Source organism: Tenrec ecaudatus, chromosome X (assembly GCF_050624435.1).
Source record: "Tenrec ecaudatus isolate mTenEca1 chromosome X, mTenEca1.hap1, whole genome shotgun sequence".
Lineage (NCBI taxonomy): Eukaryota > Metazoa > Chordata > Mammalia > Afrosoricida > Tenrecidae > Tenrec > Tenrec ecaudatus.
The window spans coordinates 108,689,124-108,704,725 of record NC_134548.1 but is presented as its reverse complement, the minus strand read 5'-3'; positions in this window follow the sequence as shown (position 1 = coordinate 108,704,725).

Sequence of the window (15,602 nt, the reverse complement as noted above, 5' to 3'; positions counted from 1 at the left end):
CCCCACCATGGCCCACAGCTCCTCCGGCTGCTTTCCAAAGGCGAGGGAATGCTCGAAAGTGTGCATACGGACTGTAATCATGAATGCATAAAAAGCAAGCCAGGCCCCAAACACCAATTATCATCATCATCAAAACCTGCCACATCCCAGGGAAATAGAACAAGGACTACAGGAAGGAATTATGTCCTGATTCTAGATACCAAAATGTCACATTGCGTTGGCCAATTCCTGCAGATGTTGTCAAGCAAGAGGCATCATGAGACATTAAAAATTCTCTTTGTGAGCTCAAATTGCCAAACATCAGGCTTGTCACTCTTCAGAGTTACAAACTGGGCTGCAGGCTGGTCCCTTCCTTTTTCCCTTCAACTCTCTGATGTGGGCCAAAGCCCAGGACAGGATTTCTTGGCCCACTGGCAGTCTTTCATCTGGCCCATTCACTGGGTTCCTGAAGAAATAACTCTACAAAAGTTACAACCACAGTGCAGTGGCTTATTCTTCTCAGCAGGTTGTCCACATGGCAAATGTGATTTAAAGGAAGTCTTAAAATGATTGCTAGGACTTTGTCTGGGAAACGGCATAAAGTTGTTTTAATTGGGAGTGTGTACTTTGTGGGGTTTTAAATTCTCTTTTTATTTGTTCTGCTTCCAGCCACTTTCATCTTTCTTTATCAGCCCCAACTGTTTTCAACTCAAAAGCAGTTTCCGTCTCCTGAGACCCTGATTTCCTCTCTGGCTCTACCCCTGCCTTCCTCAGATACCTTTCTAGCCACCAGACTCCTGGACAGAGACTAATGTATATGAGATTCCCTTCTTCCTTCATGGTCTACCATTCCTCCATGCTCAGCAGCCTATTCCGAACTCCTGCTGCTTCTTTCTTTCTTCAACCACATTTTCGGTCTTTGTGATTCTAGAAGCATCACTGATGTCACATGATATGTATGAAAGTCATTTTAACTTAAAGAAAATGAGTTCTCGTAGGTTTTGTAATAAATTGTGATTAGGCTGATAAACCTGAAATAGGCTGACAGAAAAAAAGGCTTTTGCATGTGTGTGATAGTTACATAATCTCCGGTTAACTTGAGGGTATTAGGAGTTAAGGGGCGTTTAGCCTGTCAACCAGGTCACAACTTGATGACCTCATTTGGAGGCACGATGAAGGTAAGTAGCTCACTGGAGGCCAAACCTACTCTCTCTCTCTCTGCCTTCTCTCTCCCGCTGTTGAGACACTCAGAAAGTTGGAGGAGACATGTGGAGACCCGCACCAGTGCTGTGATGCTTCCACCACCACTGGATCCATAAGACTTTCCACCCACTGGCCTGTGACCTTCCTGCATTCAGCATCCTTGCATTGTTGTGTGAGTCTAACGAGGAATTAATGGAGTAGTATCGGACATATGGGCTAATATCAGACTTATGGACTTGATCTGAACTGGACAGGAATGTGTTCTCAATATACAATTGCTCTTTGATATAAAGTTCTCTCATACACATATGAGTATCTCTGGATTTGTTTCTCTAGTCCACCCGGACTAGTACAATGTTTTCCTCTGTCTCAAATGCCCTCAATGACCACTCTGTCTACTATTCCTGCAAAGACATCTTCACCTCATCTGGGAAGATTTCAGTGAACACTGCTGGGCTAACTTTGCAACTCCTCTTATGCAACTGAAACAGTGTTTAGCATTTATGTGCCTGGCACATTGCATATGAGGAGGTACTGAAAAAAACCAGAAATGTACACATTATTCCCCTCTAGGTGAGCATCAAGCAACTCGCTCTGTGTTAGTGAACCCAAGGGTGTCATCTGGGAAGGTTCTCTCTGGTGGCAGTGATTTTTTTCCCCCATAAAATCAGATTCACTTGAACTTCATTTTTTGGAGATGGCCGATTTAAGAGAATAGCATGCAGCTGTGAAATTTTGTTTCTTGCTTCGGAAAAATGCCGCAGAAACTGCTGTGATGTTGAACACTGCACACAAGGACAGTGCTCTGGGAAAAACTCAAGTGTGCATGTGGTTTTCTCATTTCAAAAAAGGTGAAATGTTGATTGATGATAAACATCATTCTGGACGTCCGTCAACTTCACAAACAATCGAACATGTCAAGTCGTAGTGCATTTGGAGTTCGTTCCACCAGGTCAGACTGTTAATCAAGCTGTCTACTTAGAGGTTCTGAAAAGATTGTATAACAGTGTGCAACAAAAAAACCTGATTTTGTCACCAAGACAATGCACCTGCTCACACAACCATCTCAGTGGGCCAGTTTTGGGCAAAAAACAGCATGTCTCTCTTTCCCTACACACCTTATTCACCTGACCTCGCTCCATGCAACTTCTTTTTGTTTCTGTGAATGCAGAGGGAAATGAAAGGACAGCAATTTGACAACAAAGAAGAGGTGAAGAAAAAAAACGAGGGAGATGCTGTTAGCCATCCAAACATGAGTTTGAAAAATATTTCCAAGAATGGGATAGCCGATCTGACAAATGTATTAAGTGTAATGGAGAGTACTTTGAAGGTGATAAGGTTATTTTGTAAGAAAAATTAAATATATAGCTTTTGAGAAATAAATTCCATTTTGGGGGCTTAGCCTTCATATATTAACTCATTTGTTCCTCTTGACACTTCTATAAGATAAGCACTATATTATTATGATATTCCTGTTATTCTCATTTTGCAGATGAAGAAACTGAGGGACTCATAGGTTAAGCAACCATCCAGTCAACTCCCATTCAATTCTTACAGGATCCCTAAATCCAACAGAATGAAATGTTGCCCGATTCTCACGATCACAGGCATGTGCTCAGGTCAGTACTTTGTTTCAGCTCTTGTGCCAGTCCACCTCACGAAGAGTGTCCCTCTTTCTTGCTGCCTCTCTACCTTACTAAACATGAGGTCCTCCTCCAGAATGTGTCTAAAGGAAGCAAAACATACAATATTTTGTTGTGATCTACAAGGACTTCATAGGTTAATTTTCAGAAGGGTATCACCAGGTCTTGTTTCCTAGTAGCTCTCCATCTGGAGGCTCTGCTAAAACCGGTCTTTGACTATGGTGAAGTAACAATTCTTGACATACTGTATATACGCGTGTATAAGCTGAGTTTTTTCAGCACAAAAAAATGTGCTGAAAAACTGGGGTTCAGCTTATACATGGGTCAGTGGTACCCCAGTGAGGTGTAAAATCTCGCTGCCCACCCCACTACAAGGTAATGGAATGAGTGCCCATTATCTCCCGGGTGATTGCCATTTCTCTGCTGTTCATTCAAAGCCCCGCTGACGCTGCAGGGATTTGAATGTCTGTTTGCTCACATCTAACCAATCAGAGCTGTTCTATGACCTGTATCTTTGAATAAGCCTTTTAAAGACCATGTGTGAAGAATGTGGCATGAATGGATGTCATCTGGTCAAGCCTGACTAACAAAAGGAGGAAATCTCATGAAACCTGACATAGAGTTAATAGCAAAGTGGGTTCGAGATGCATGGGAAGACATTCCAGAAGACATGGTGAGACGTGCCTTCCAGAAATGGAGTATTAGTAATGCTATGGATGGCAGTGAAGACTATGCTTTGTATGAAAATGACAGCAGTGATGGTGATGATGGCAATCTCATTGAGGATAGCATCTATGATGACCTCACACCAAGCTCTGCATTGGGATACGGATGATCATGAGGAATCCAGTTGTGAAGGATTTTAACTCTTTACATTTTAGCTTGGTTGCTGATTGAGCTCAGGGAATAGTACTCTTAAGGTATCATTGTTGATACCTTATTGTTTTTGTTGAACCTATTTTCCACTTACTGTGCTGGTTTACTAATGTTAAATGATTTGTTGTCCTTTTATTTATGTTTTTTATTTAAAATAAATATTTAAATACATTACCCCACTGATGTCTCAATTTTTAGTAATTTTATTTTCATTTGTTTTGATTATTGAAACTCACCAATAGCCTCTACATTTTCCACCCTAGGCTTATACTCAAGTCAATCAGTTTTTCTGGTTTCCCAGGTAATAATTAGGTACCTCGGCTTATACTCAGGTCAGCTTATATTTGAGTATATACACTAGCTCTTCTGTCAATATCCCTGTAAATCTTACCAAATGACTAGGTGGGACCATGCAAATAAGGTGTGTAAAATACTAATAGAGGGGCTTGATGAGTTTTGGTTTCCATGCCCTTGTCTGTATGAGAGCCATCTCAGAAGCAGAGGAAGGGCGAATTCCTGGACGTGAAACAGAGCGCCAAGGGATGCAAAACAATGAAGTCCTTGGGGACTACCAAAAATTGACTTTGGGACCAGGGCATGGGACCACATCTGACTCTAGTGGAAAACACTCCTAAAGATCAACAAACAGACCTGGAACTATTTATGGGCTTTTCCTATTTTGTCATTGGTTTTGTTGTTGATAATGTTTTGCTTTCTTTGTTGTTTTGGTTTGCTCTGTCTTGTTTTTATGCTTATTATTGTCTCTGCATGCCTATCTAGATGAATAGACGGGATAAACAATCTGGAGGAGAAACAACATGACAGACGGTTCCAGGGGCACGCGGCAGAGGGGGAGATAGGGAAAAGGAAGGGGGTGTCAACCAACCCAGGGGCAAGGGAACAACAAGTGATCTAAAATTGATGGTGAGGAGGGTATAGGATGCCAGGTGAGGCTTGATCAAGGGAAATGTAGAGGAAAGGAGTTACTGAAACCCGAATGAAGGGTGAACATGATAGTTGGACAAGAAAAAAGTAAAAGGAAATAGATAAAAGAACTAGGAGGCAAAGCACATTTATAGAGAGCTAAATATAGGCATGTACATATGTAAACATATTTATATATAACAATAGGGAAATAGATCTATGTACATATATTCATATGCTAAGTATTAAGGTATCAGACAGACATTAGGCCTCTACTCAAGTACTCCCTCAATACAAGAACACTTGTTCTTATAATCTGGCATTCTGTGATGCTCACCTTCCTGACACAGTTGCTGAAGATAAAATGTGTGCTTAAGCAAATGTGGTGAAGAAAGCTGATAGTGCCCAGCTATCAAAAGATATAGTGTCTTGGGTCTTAAAGAAAAACAAGCAGTCATCTAGCTGAGAAGCAATAAAGCCACATGGAAGAAGCACACCAGGCTGGGTGATCATGAGGTATCAATGAGATCAGGTATCAGGCACCAAAGGCCCAGAAAAAAAATAAACATATTGATGTGAATGAGGAGTGCAGAGTGGCGACCCAAAGCCCATCTGTAGACAATTGGACATCCCCTTACAGAGAGTCACAAGGAAGAGCCAGGCCAGTCAGGGTGTAGTATAGCACCGATGAAAAAGAAAACTTTCCTCTAGTTCTCTAATGCTTCCCCTCCCCACTATCATGACCCTAATTCAACCTTACACATCTGGCTAGACCAGAGGATGTATGCTGGTACAGAGAAGAGCTGGAAACACAGGGAATCCAGGACAGATATACCCCTCAGGACCAATAATGAGAGTAGCGATACCAGGAAGGTAAGGGGAAAGTGGGGTTGGGGTGGGGGAGAGGGAACTGATCTCAATGATCTAACTATAACCTCATACCAGAGGGACGGACAACATAAAAGTGGGTGAAGGGAGTCATCAGTGTGTGTAAGACATGGAAAAATTCTAAAAATTTGTGACTTATCAAGGGTTCATGAGGGAAGGAGAGTGGGGTGGGAGGGGGAAAGAGGAGTTGATACCAAGGGCTCAAGTTGAAAAAAATGTTTTGAAAGCGATGATGGCAACATATGCACAAATGTTCTTGACACAATGGATGGATGGATGGCCCCCAATAAAATGATTAAAGAGAGAGAGCATTTCTAGAACCAAAAAGAAAGAAGAGCTACCAGCAGAGGGAACTCTTTTGAGATCCCTGCTCATAGTGGCAGAGGAGAGGAGCCATAGTGCTGAGACTGGAAATGTCAAGACCATGAGACTGGAAGGCCGAACAGCGGGACTCCTTCCTGGCTAAGGGAACAAAACAGAGGTCAAGGGATCATGTTATTGAAAGGCTAAGGATCAGAGAGAGACCTGGTTGCTGGCTGAGGAAAGGTGCAGCTATGAACCAAATATTTTATCCTTAATGTTTTATAATTCTGATTTGTGGTAACCATTAACTTATCAAATAAACTGCCATAATTTCATTGATTTTTATTCTCTGTGAATTTATTTGGCCATTTCAACCAATTATTGAACTCAGCAGAAAAAGTAGAGTGCTATGAGAGAAATGGTTGGTGTCAAAATAGGTAAAGAAAGATGGTGGAGACACATCTGACTTCTGCCTTATGGCCGTTGGACCTGGGCTGCTGTGGAGAGATATTCTCCTTCTCCCTTGTGTAGCCATAGGAGGTCAGTTATACCCCCATACCCTGTGCTGTTATTTGAAATACTGGTGACATCACTTTTAGCATCACAGCAATATGGAAGCCACCACAGTACAATAAACTGACAGCTGGGTGGTAGGCAAACATATATAAAATCAGAACCAAAATTACTGCCATGGAGTGAATTCTGACTCACTGTACCCCATAAGACAGTAGAACTGCCCCATAGGGTTTTAAATACTGTAAATCTTTACAGAAGCACACTACCACATGTTTTGCACACAGAGTAGTTGGGGAGTTTGAACGGCAGAGCTTGCCAAGTTCTATAACCACCACATGACAAGACTACTATTATTCTATGTTTTAGGTACTCGTCTAAGTGCTTTATGTATATTAACTCACTTATTCCTTATAACAACCCCATGAGGGAGGCACTAATTTTATCCCTACTTTACAGATACGGTACATAAGGCATTGATAAATGTGTTAGGCTGGGTTCTCTAGAGAGGTAAAGCTGGTGATATGTATATTATGTAAAGCCAGTGAAATATATATATTATATAAAATGACTCACAAATTTATATAAAGAATATAACCCACACAACTTTAGAAGCAGTTAAGTCTAATCCTGTTTCAAATCAGTGGTCAGATGTTAAGTTGTAGACTCCTCCAGATTTTCGTAGCTTCGGGGACTGATTAACCTGGTATTCAGAGGACCCCCACAGAGTTGCAGAGGCAGGTTGGATCCAAGGTCAGCAGGTCAGGTTTGTGACTGAGAGATGAATGAATGCAAGGTCAGCAAGTTAGATGGCAGGTCACTGATGGCTCCAAAGATTGGCAGACAATATGGCAGGCTGTTGCCTCAAACCCCAAAGTCCCGAACTTGATGAGCCAGAAGCAGGACCTAGACTCAGTGAAAAGCAGCAAATTTGTCACAGTTCATTTAGGTTACATCTCTGAGTGGGCGTCCTTTCAGTTGCATCTGAGCTGAGGCTTGCTCTCCACGCTAATCTTAGAAATGAGTGGCTGCTCACAACAGATCCCATTATAGAGTTGATTACATTATGCTAGGTAATATCATGGGGGTATACTAGGCCTCAAGTGCTAAATCACTGAGAATCCTGTCCCAGCCAAGTTGACAGGAAACCCAACTATCACAATACATTAGGCAAATTGTCCAATTAATATGTAATTAAATAGCAGACAGGATTCAAAAGGAGCCAGTTTGGCTTCAGAATCCATTCCTTTAACAATAAAACTCAAAAGACAAATTCATTAATTTCCATTGAGTTGATTCTGAATTATAGGTACCCTATAGGACAGAGTAGAAGTGGCCCCTGTGGTTATAAACCTTTATGGGAGCAGAAAGCCTCATCTTTCATCGGAGGAGTGGCTGGTGGGTTTAAACTACTAACATTTAGCAGGCCAACATGGAACCCACTAAGCTACCAGGATTCCCTACTGTGAAGAAGATTCAGAATCCAGCCCTAGCATTGTATTATATTTTGTGGGCAGGCAAAAGAAGACTAGGCAAGAAAAGCTTCAAAAGGGATAAGAGTGCGGTGTTATGGAAGGCAAAGGAAGAAAATATATTAACAGGAGAAACTGTTTAATCATATTGAATATTTGGAACCGTTAAGTAAAAAGAGACTAGAGCAATGTTCACTGGATTTGTCAATGTGAAGGTTTCTGGTACCCTGACCAGAATAGTTATTTTCTGTGGTGGTTCAAAAAGTTGATGGAAAAAATATGGAAATAAAGCTAATAAGAGTTTTCTACAAATTATTTGAACCCCCTGCTATTTTCCATTTTCTAAGAATCCCTCTTCATTAACTACCTTCAGAACTGCATCTTTGGCCATGAGTCTCATATACTACTGAAAACCAAAAGTAAACCCGCTGTGGTCAAGTCAATTCTGACTAGAGCATCCCTGGTTTATCATAATAGAACTGGGCTGCATAGGATTTTCAAGGCTGTGATCTGCCAGAGGTGGATAGGCAGGGCTTTCTTCTAAGATGCCTCTCCAATCCCCAAACTCACTATTATCCAGTCAATTCTGATTCCTAGCAAAGGTGTCCATCTTTATGGGAGCAAATAGCTTCATCTTTGTCCCAAGGAGCAGCTGGTAGATGCCTCTGCACTGCTTCTCTGTGGATTCAAACCACCAACCTTTTGCTCAGTTAGTAGTTGAGCTCTTAGCCTTTTGTACCACTTGGGGACAGGGCATGTGCCACCAGATCGGTGCAATCAAGTCACTTCATTTACTATAGATGCATTCTGAGTGGAATCTTATATTTGGACTTTGATCTCACTGTCGTATTTTGGGGTGTCACAGCCTATTTTCCTTGATTTAAAAAAGGTTTTTTCAGAGATCATTTCCTATATCATTAAAAGAATTACAAAAGAAAATCTTCCTCTTAGTTCCACTGTGCCCACTTTCTCAGATGACTGGTTCAGAGTGGGGAACAGGAGATGGTTTCTGATTGTTTCTGAATGGCAAACTCAAAAGCGATGTCACTAGCCAAATCTGATGTACAGCACTCCCTCCTTACTGTTCCTATGCTTGAGTAATCGAGAGACAGTATCCCAAGGCTAAATCTCCCTCCAGCAAGCATAATGATTCCTGCTAGGCAGCTAGAGTAAGGACAAGTCATGTGACAAGTGCCTCTAATTAGCCCCTCGGCGAGCTCTAGTCTAGATTCCTTATTTAGGGCACAGTGGTACTTAGAAGGGGTATGATTCCTTCCTGCCAGTGTGTCTGAGCACATCTGAATACATCAAAAAGAAACTCATTTCTAGACAAGAGTCTCCTTGAACAGTGCTGCCTGGGGAAGGTGAGCAATAGCACACCTCAGCCTCAATAGGAAAAGGCACTTGGAGAGAGAACTTCCCCTTGCTCTCTGATGAGAAAAAGCAATGCCCCGAATAGGATGCCATAAGCCTGTGAATTCTCCCTCAAGCTCAGGAGAGCAGATGGCATGAGCACAGCGGGGGATTGACAAATGCTTCTCACTGCTTCTCACAAACTTTCTCAAAACATGTCAACATTGGCCTTCCCTGGAGACCTTAATTGAAGCATTGCTTTAAAGGAGAGCATTCTCAGAGCCAAATTGTTCAGTGAGCCAATGCTTGCAATTTATTTGCCATTTCACATGGGATTTGGAGCTCTTGGGAACCAACAATTCAAGGCCCTTGGCCACTCCTCACCTTCCTGTAAAAATAGTTTAGATTAAGTAGCTGCTTCAAATCATCGACTATTTAATTGTTGTAGTAATTCTCTGAGCTTTCAAAATTATGCAAACTCCTGAGCATGGAAAGAGGGAGCCACCAGCGAAAGTTGAAGTTGAAGGCACAAGTGAAAAAGAATGAGTTAGAGAAAGATCTATGATCCTGAACTAGTTCAATTGATCTACCCACTGCCATTGAGTCAATCAGACCCATAGCAAACCCACAGGGCAGAGCAGCACTGATGCATAGGTTTTGCAAGGCTGTAAATCGTTGTGGGAGTATAAAGCAGAAAACCTCAACTTTCTCCCATCAAGCAGCTGGTGGGTTTGAACTGCTGATCTATGTTGAGCTACTTGCTTAGATCAATGATAAAAAGCAAGAGATCTAGTGGGAGGGGAAAGAAACTGGAGAGAGAGAGATCTTGAAGGTACCTAGGGAAAGGAACTTTGGATCTCACCAAACCAAAGAGCTTAGTGGAAAATGAGTCAGGGAACATGGCCTGTGAGTTAATGAAGGTCCACACTAGTAAGGATAAGCAAGACACTCACTCTGTCACTTTCTCTTCCACGGACTTAGAGGTGAGTAAGAAGAGGTTTGTTGTACTTTTTTATTTTTCTCAGATCTAAAGGCAAAGGAGTGCATGAAAGGAACAGAAAATGCAGCAGAGGGGCCTTTCCATTAGATCAGAAATAGAAACATCTTAAACTTTCCACTGGAAAAACTTGGCAGGATGAGATCCCCCTGAGACCTTAAAGGAATCTCACTTTAACTCTTATTGCCCTTCATAATACAAGGGTGTGGTAAGCTTGGAAGAGCTTGCAGTCTCCGTAGAGAAACGTAACCCTAAAAAGTTTCTTTTCTATGTGGGAGCTGATGATGGAATATTCTTTTTTTTAATTACTTCAGACTCATTGGAAACTTGTGACCACAATGAAACCTGTCCCGAGGTCTGCTCTTCACCTCGACTAGGCCCCAGCCTGTCAGTGATGACTTTACGTTTTTTTCATTCCAGGAGGAAAATATATATTTTTATGTCAGGCAGTCAATGTTTATGAGTTACTGTCTACAATTTAAGTTTAGGGTTAGATTCTTTACAATGAGGACAGTTTATTGACCAATGATTATTATGAATCAAGTCATGATCAGTGAATTATCCAATGTATGGCATTCTATGATATTCACCTTCCCAACATAATAACTGAAGACAAAGCAGGTGAATAAGCAAATGTGGTGAAGAAAACTGATGTTGCCCAGCTATCAAAAGATATAGCAGCTGGGGTCTTAAAGGCTTGAAAGTAAACAAGAAACCATCTAGCTCAGAAGCAACAAAGCCCACATAGAAGAAACATACCAGCATCCATGATCACAAGGTGCCAAACTGATCAGTTATCACGCATCAAAGAGCAAAAATAACCTATCATTGTGTGCTCACCTCTCCAATATGATCGCTGAAGACAAATGGATGCATAAGCAAATTTGGCAAAGGAAGCTGATGGTGCCTGGCTATCAAAAGATATAGCATCTTGGGTCTTAAAGGCTTGAAGGTAAACGAGCGGCTATCTAGCTCAGAAGCAATAAAGCCCACATGGAAGAAGCACACCAGCCTGTCCGATCACGAGGTGACAAAGGGATCAGGTATTAGGCATCATCAGAACAAAAAATCATATCATTGTGAATGAGGGGGGAGTGCGGAGTGGAGACCCAAAGCCCATTTGTAGGCCACTGGACATCCCCTTGCAGAAGGGTATCAGGGAGGAGATGAGCCGGTCAGGATGTGATGTAGTAACCATGAAACATATAACTTTCCTCTAGTTCCTAAATGCTCCCCCCCTCCCTGCTATCATGATCCCAATTCTACCTTACAAATCTGGCTAGACCAGAGGATTTACACTGGTACAGATAAGAACTGGAAATACATAGAATCCAGGGCGGATGATCCCTTCAGGACCAGTGGTGAGAGTGGCGATACTGGGAGGGTGGGTTGGAAAGGGGGAACTGATTGCAAGGATCTATATGTAACCTCCTCCTTGGGGGATGGACAACAGAAAAGTGGGTGAAGGGAGACATCGGACAGGACAAGATATGACAAAATAATAATTTATAAATTATCAAGGGTTCATGAGGGAGGGGGAACGGGGAGGGAGGGAAAATGAGGAGCTGATGCCAGGGGCTTAGGTGGAGACAAATGTTTTGAGGATGATGAGGGCAATGAATGTACAGATGTGCTTTACACAATTGATGTATGTATGGATTGTGATGAGTTGTACAAGCCCCTAATAAAACAATTAAAAAAAGAATTATCCAATATAACAGTTTCAGACTGATGAACACAAGGGGTAATTGACCATGCTTTTTGAGAACTCTATCAGTGGGCCTGAACTTTACCCAAAAGGAAGCAGATGATGAAAAGGTGTTTGAAGAGTGTTTCTGGGCCCCTCAGCTTTGTATTTGAAGGAGTGATTAGGCTTTCAAATCTTCTCTAGACCAAAAAGTAGAGGCCCACGGAGGAGAGGAGCAGACCCCAACTCCTAAAACATATATTAGCTCTTACACCTACTGGCTCTCAACTGAAAAAACAAAAACAAAACGAAAACTCCTCTCTGCCTCTGAGTGAGTTCTGACTCCTAGTGACCCTGTAGGACAGGATAGAACTGCCTCTGTGGGTATCCAATACTATAACTCCTTAGGGCAGGGGCACTCACAATTTTTCAACATGCGCGCTACTTATAAAATGATGAAGTCAAAATGATCTGCCAACTACAAAAATGCAAAACATATATTTATTTTTATTTAATTCATTTATTCATAAATGTATTGATAATTCTTTATATGTACAGTGTATGTTTATGTACCTTGCATAACCACGTGAGTCCATATTGCACAACACAACACAATTAACTATGTACATGTTTTGTCATGACCTGAGTTTACTCTGATGACTTGCACTGAATGGAATGAGCCAGAGATACAGAGTCCGGACAGGAGCTGTTGACAGCCGGCCTCAAGCACGCTTACAAATGAACATCAGTCATGGTGGAAAGGTACTTGGACTTACTAATCTTTATGTGGGAAAAGGCGGACTCACATAAATAAGTAGAGCCGAATAATGCAGTTGAAGAGGTAGCACAGTTTCTCATGTTTCCTCTGTGAGTAAGTTGCAGGACTGTTCATGCGTTCTGGACTTCAGCTGAATGTTGGCTTGTAGTGTCAAAATCTCCCATTCCGTATGAAAGTGATACATTTTTCTCTTCTTACTTGGTCCAGCTCCCCCACTCATTTTAATATCTTTTCTTACATTTAGGAGAAAAAAAACAATGTCTAAAATTTGGCGATAACTTAGCTTGTCAGTTTTGCTGCACTTAGCGCAGTTGTTTGCGCATGAGTTTGACACCTAAGATTGCATCTGATTTGCTGTGCTGTATATCAGTTAAGTGACAGGATTGATGATAGGCTTACGCCTATTTTTTTAATGGCATGCAATCTACCCACACTACATCTGTAGATCGAGATCAATGTATTGAGCACCCCCGCCTTAGGGGAATTCAAAGTCTCATTTTTCTCTTTCAGAGTATCTGGTGGTTTTGAACTGCTGATCGTGCAGTAGGCAGCCCAATGAGAAACTCACGATGCCTCCAGTTATTGAGAAGGTAACATGGGTGGTAGACTATTTCTGAGATTAGGTTTTCATAGTGGAAAGGAAGGCTAGAGCACAAGAGAGCTGCATGATGGAAGTGGGAGTAGTGGCAACTGTGACTATGAGAAAAGATATTGAACGTCGGACAGGGCAAGGTATGACAAAACAATAATTTTTAAATTATCAAGGATTCGTGAGGGAGTGCCGAGTGAGGTGGAAGGGGACAAATGAGCAGCTGATGCCAGGGGCTTGGGTGGAGAGCGGATGTTTTGAGAATGATGAGGGCAATAAACTTACAAATGTGCTTTACACAATTGATGTATGTATAGATTGTGATGAGTAAAACAGTTTCAAAGAACATATGCCATTAACACAAAACATCTCATTTTTGTAAGGCTGAGAGCAAATTGTCAAGACTAAAAAAAATAAAGTTTTAAAAATATATTGAAAATGTGAAAGCGAAATGTTATTGGCTTCATGATTTTGCTAAAGATGATTAGCCCATTGAAGTAGAAATTTTGGAAAGGTTCACCCCCAGGCAATGGTAAGATTGTTCGTTAAGCCTTTTGCTCTAGCTATCTGAGGTGTCTGCATGGTGCCTTAGGGAAGAGCTGCAGGTATTTGCATGCATGTGACAGTGCTTCTGACTTACCTGTTCTTTTGACCTTCCCTGTAAACTCAGTGTGCGCTAGGATATTTTTCCACTTTCAAAAATGTCAATTTCTGATCAGCCTGGTTTGATCAGATGTTCCTTGGCCCAGATTTTTCTGTTGTTGAGATTTTTACCCATGTCAGTCTACCCTGCCCCTCCCCTAAGCAAAACAAACAACCCCAAACTATTTTGAATAAATTCTCTTGTGCACGCTAGAAGCATTTCTAAGGTTGCAAACAAAAACTCTAATTAAAAGACCCCCTTTGCATTTCTTTTGTGGCAGTTGGGGGGGGGGTGGATTATAGTAAAACACAACCAATCTCAGCTCGAGGGCCCAGAGCATACTGATTTCCATGGGGTGCCACCCGCCTGAGCTCCAGCGTGGCCTGGGCTGAGAAGATTTGCTGCTGCAGCTGGGCAGCCACTGGGCTTTGCAACAGAACAGCAGTCATGCCAGGAAAGTGCTAGCAGGGTGTGTGCCTGAGCTTTCTCCTTGTTGCCCAAGTAGACATTGTAACCAATCCACAGTTACAGTTCCTGCTCGTTTGGGGAAAAAATAAATAAAACAAAACAAAAGGGTTTTGTTGATTTCCCTTTCAGCTGAGTTGGGATGGACCAAACCCAGTTGAGAGTTTAGTAGCAGATGGCTAGTCAAAGAGTCCACGTGGGTGCAGGGGAAATCCAGGTGTTCCTGTAGAATTTTTACACTGTGTTGGAGGGCTTTGTGCTGAAAGGATTGATACTTGTATATTTCTTCTCAAGTAAAACACTCAACGTATGGGACATCCCATTCAGTTTATGGTGTATCCCTCTAATAGGCTTAAAGTGGCGGGCATTGAAGGAGGACTGCTAATGCCCCAAACCCATCACTAGCACCCAGAGGATACCCAGCACTCCTGCACCTATCTTTTATTAACTTGAAAACAGCCTTGAACCTTTAGCTCAAGGTTCTGTAATAGCATCATTGAAAGGAGATAGAGGCAAATAGCCAGAAGAATATTAAGATAGATATCCCCTCATCACCAGCCATGTTTCTTTTTGTCCTTCAAGTAATATTTCCTTTAGGAATAAGCTCAAGGGAAAAAAAGAAAAGGTTTTAGATTATAACCCATGAGATGGCTAATCCAGAAATATGTCACACACAGCTGAAGCTCAAATGGCAGTGATTGCTTTAATAATCCCCAGGAAGTGTAAACACTGGGGGATGAAGATCTGGCCTAAAATTATGTCATAATCTTATTGGAGTGAAATAAAGTTATGATTGCATGAACAAGTTTTTTACAAAGTAAACACAAATAGCATCCACATGACTTCTAACACGGCAGCTATTTTCATGGCAGCAGTTTCTTTGCTGGTTTATATCCGAAGACCTATGCACGTCTACATCTTTCAAGCCTTAGTGAACATAGGCTGTGCATTCTGCTTTTCTTGTGTACCATCGCATCCTGGACATTTCCGGCGTCTTCATTTAATCTTCCTGGTAAAATCTCATCACACATTTTTTTCATTATATGTTTAGAAAAGAAATGAAGAGCAATGGTAGACAATTTAGAATATGCAGAAAAGAGTAAACCAGAAAGGGTCATCCATACCCTTGCTATCCAAAGTCAAGTACTAAAAGCGATCTGACCTATTTCTTCCTAGCTTTTTTTTTTACTGTCAGTGCAGTTTTACAACTTAATTCAGATAATGCATATATCATTTTGTAGCTTGCCTTGTTTCATTACCATTATATAACCTGTATTTTCCTGAGACCT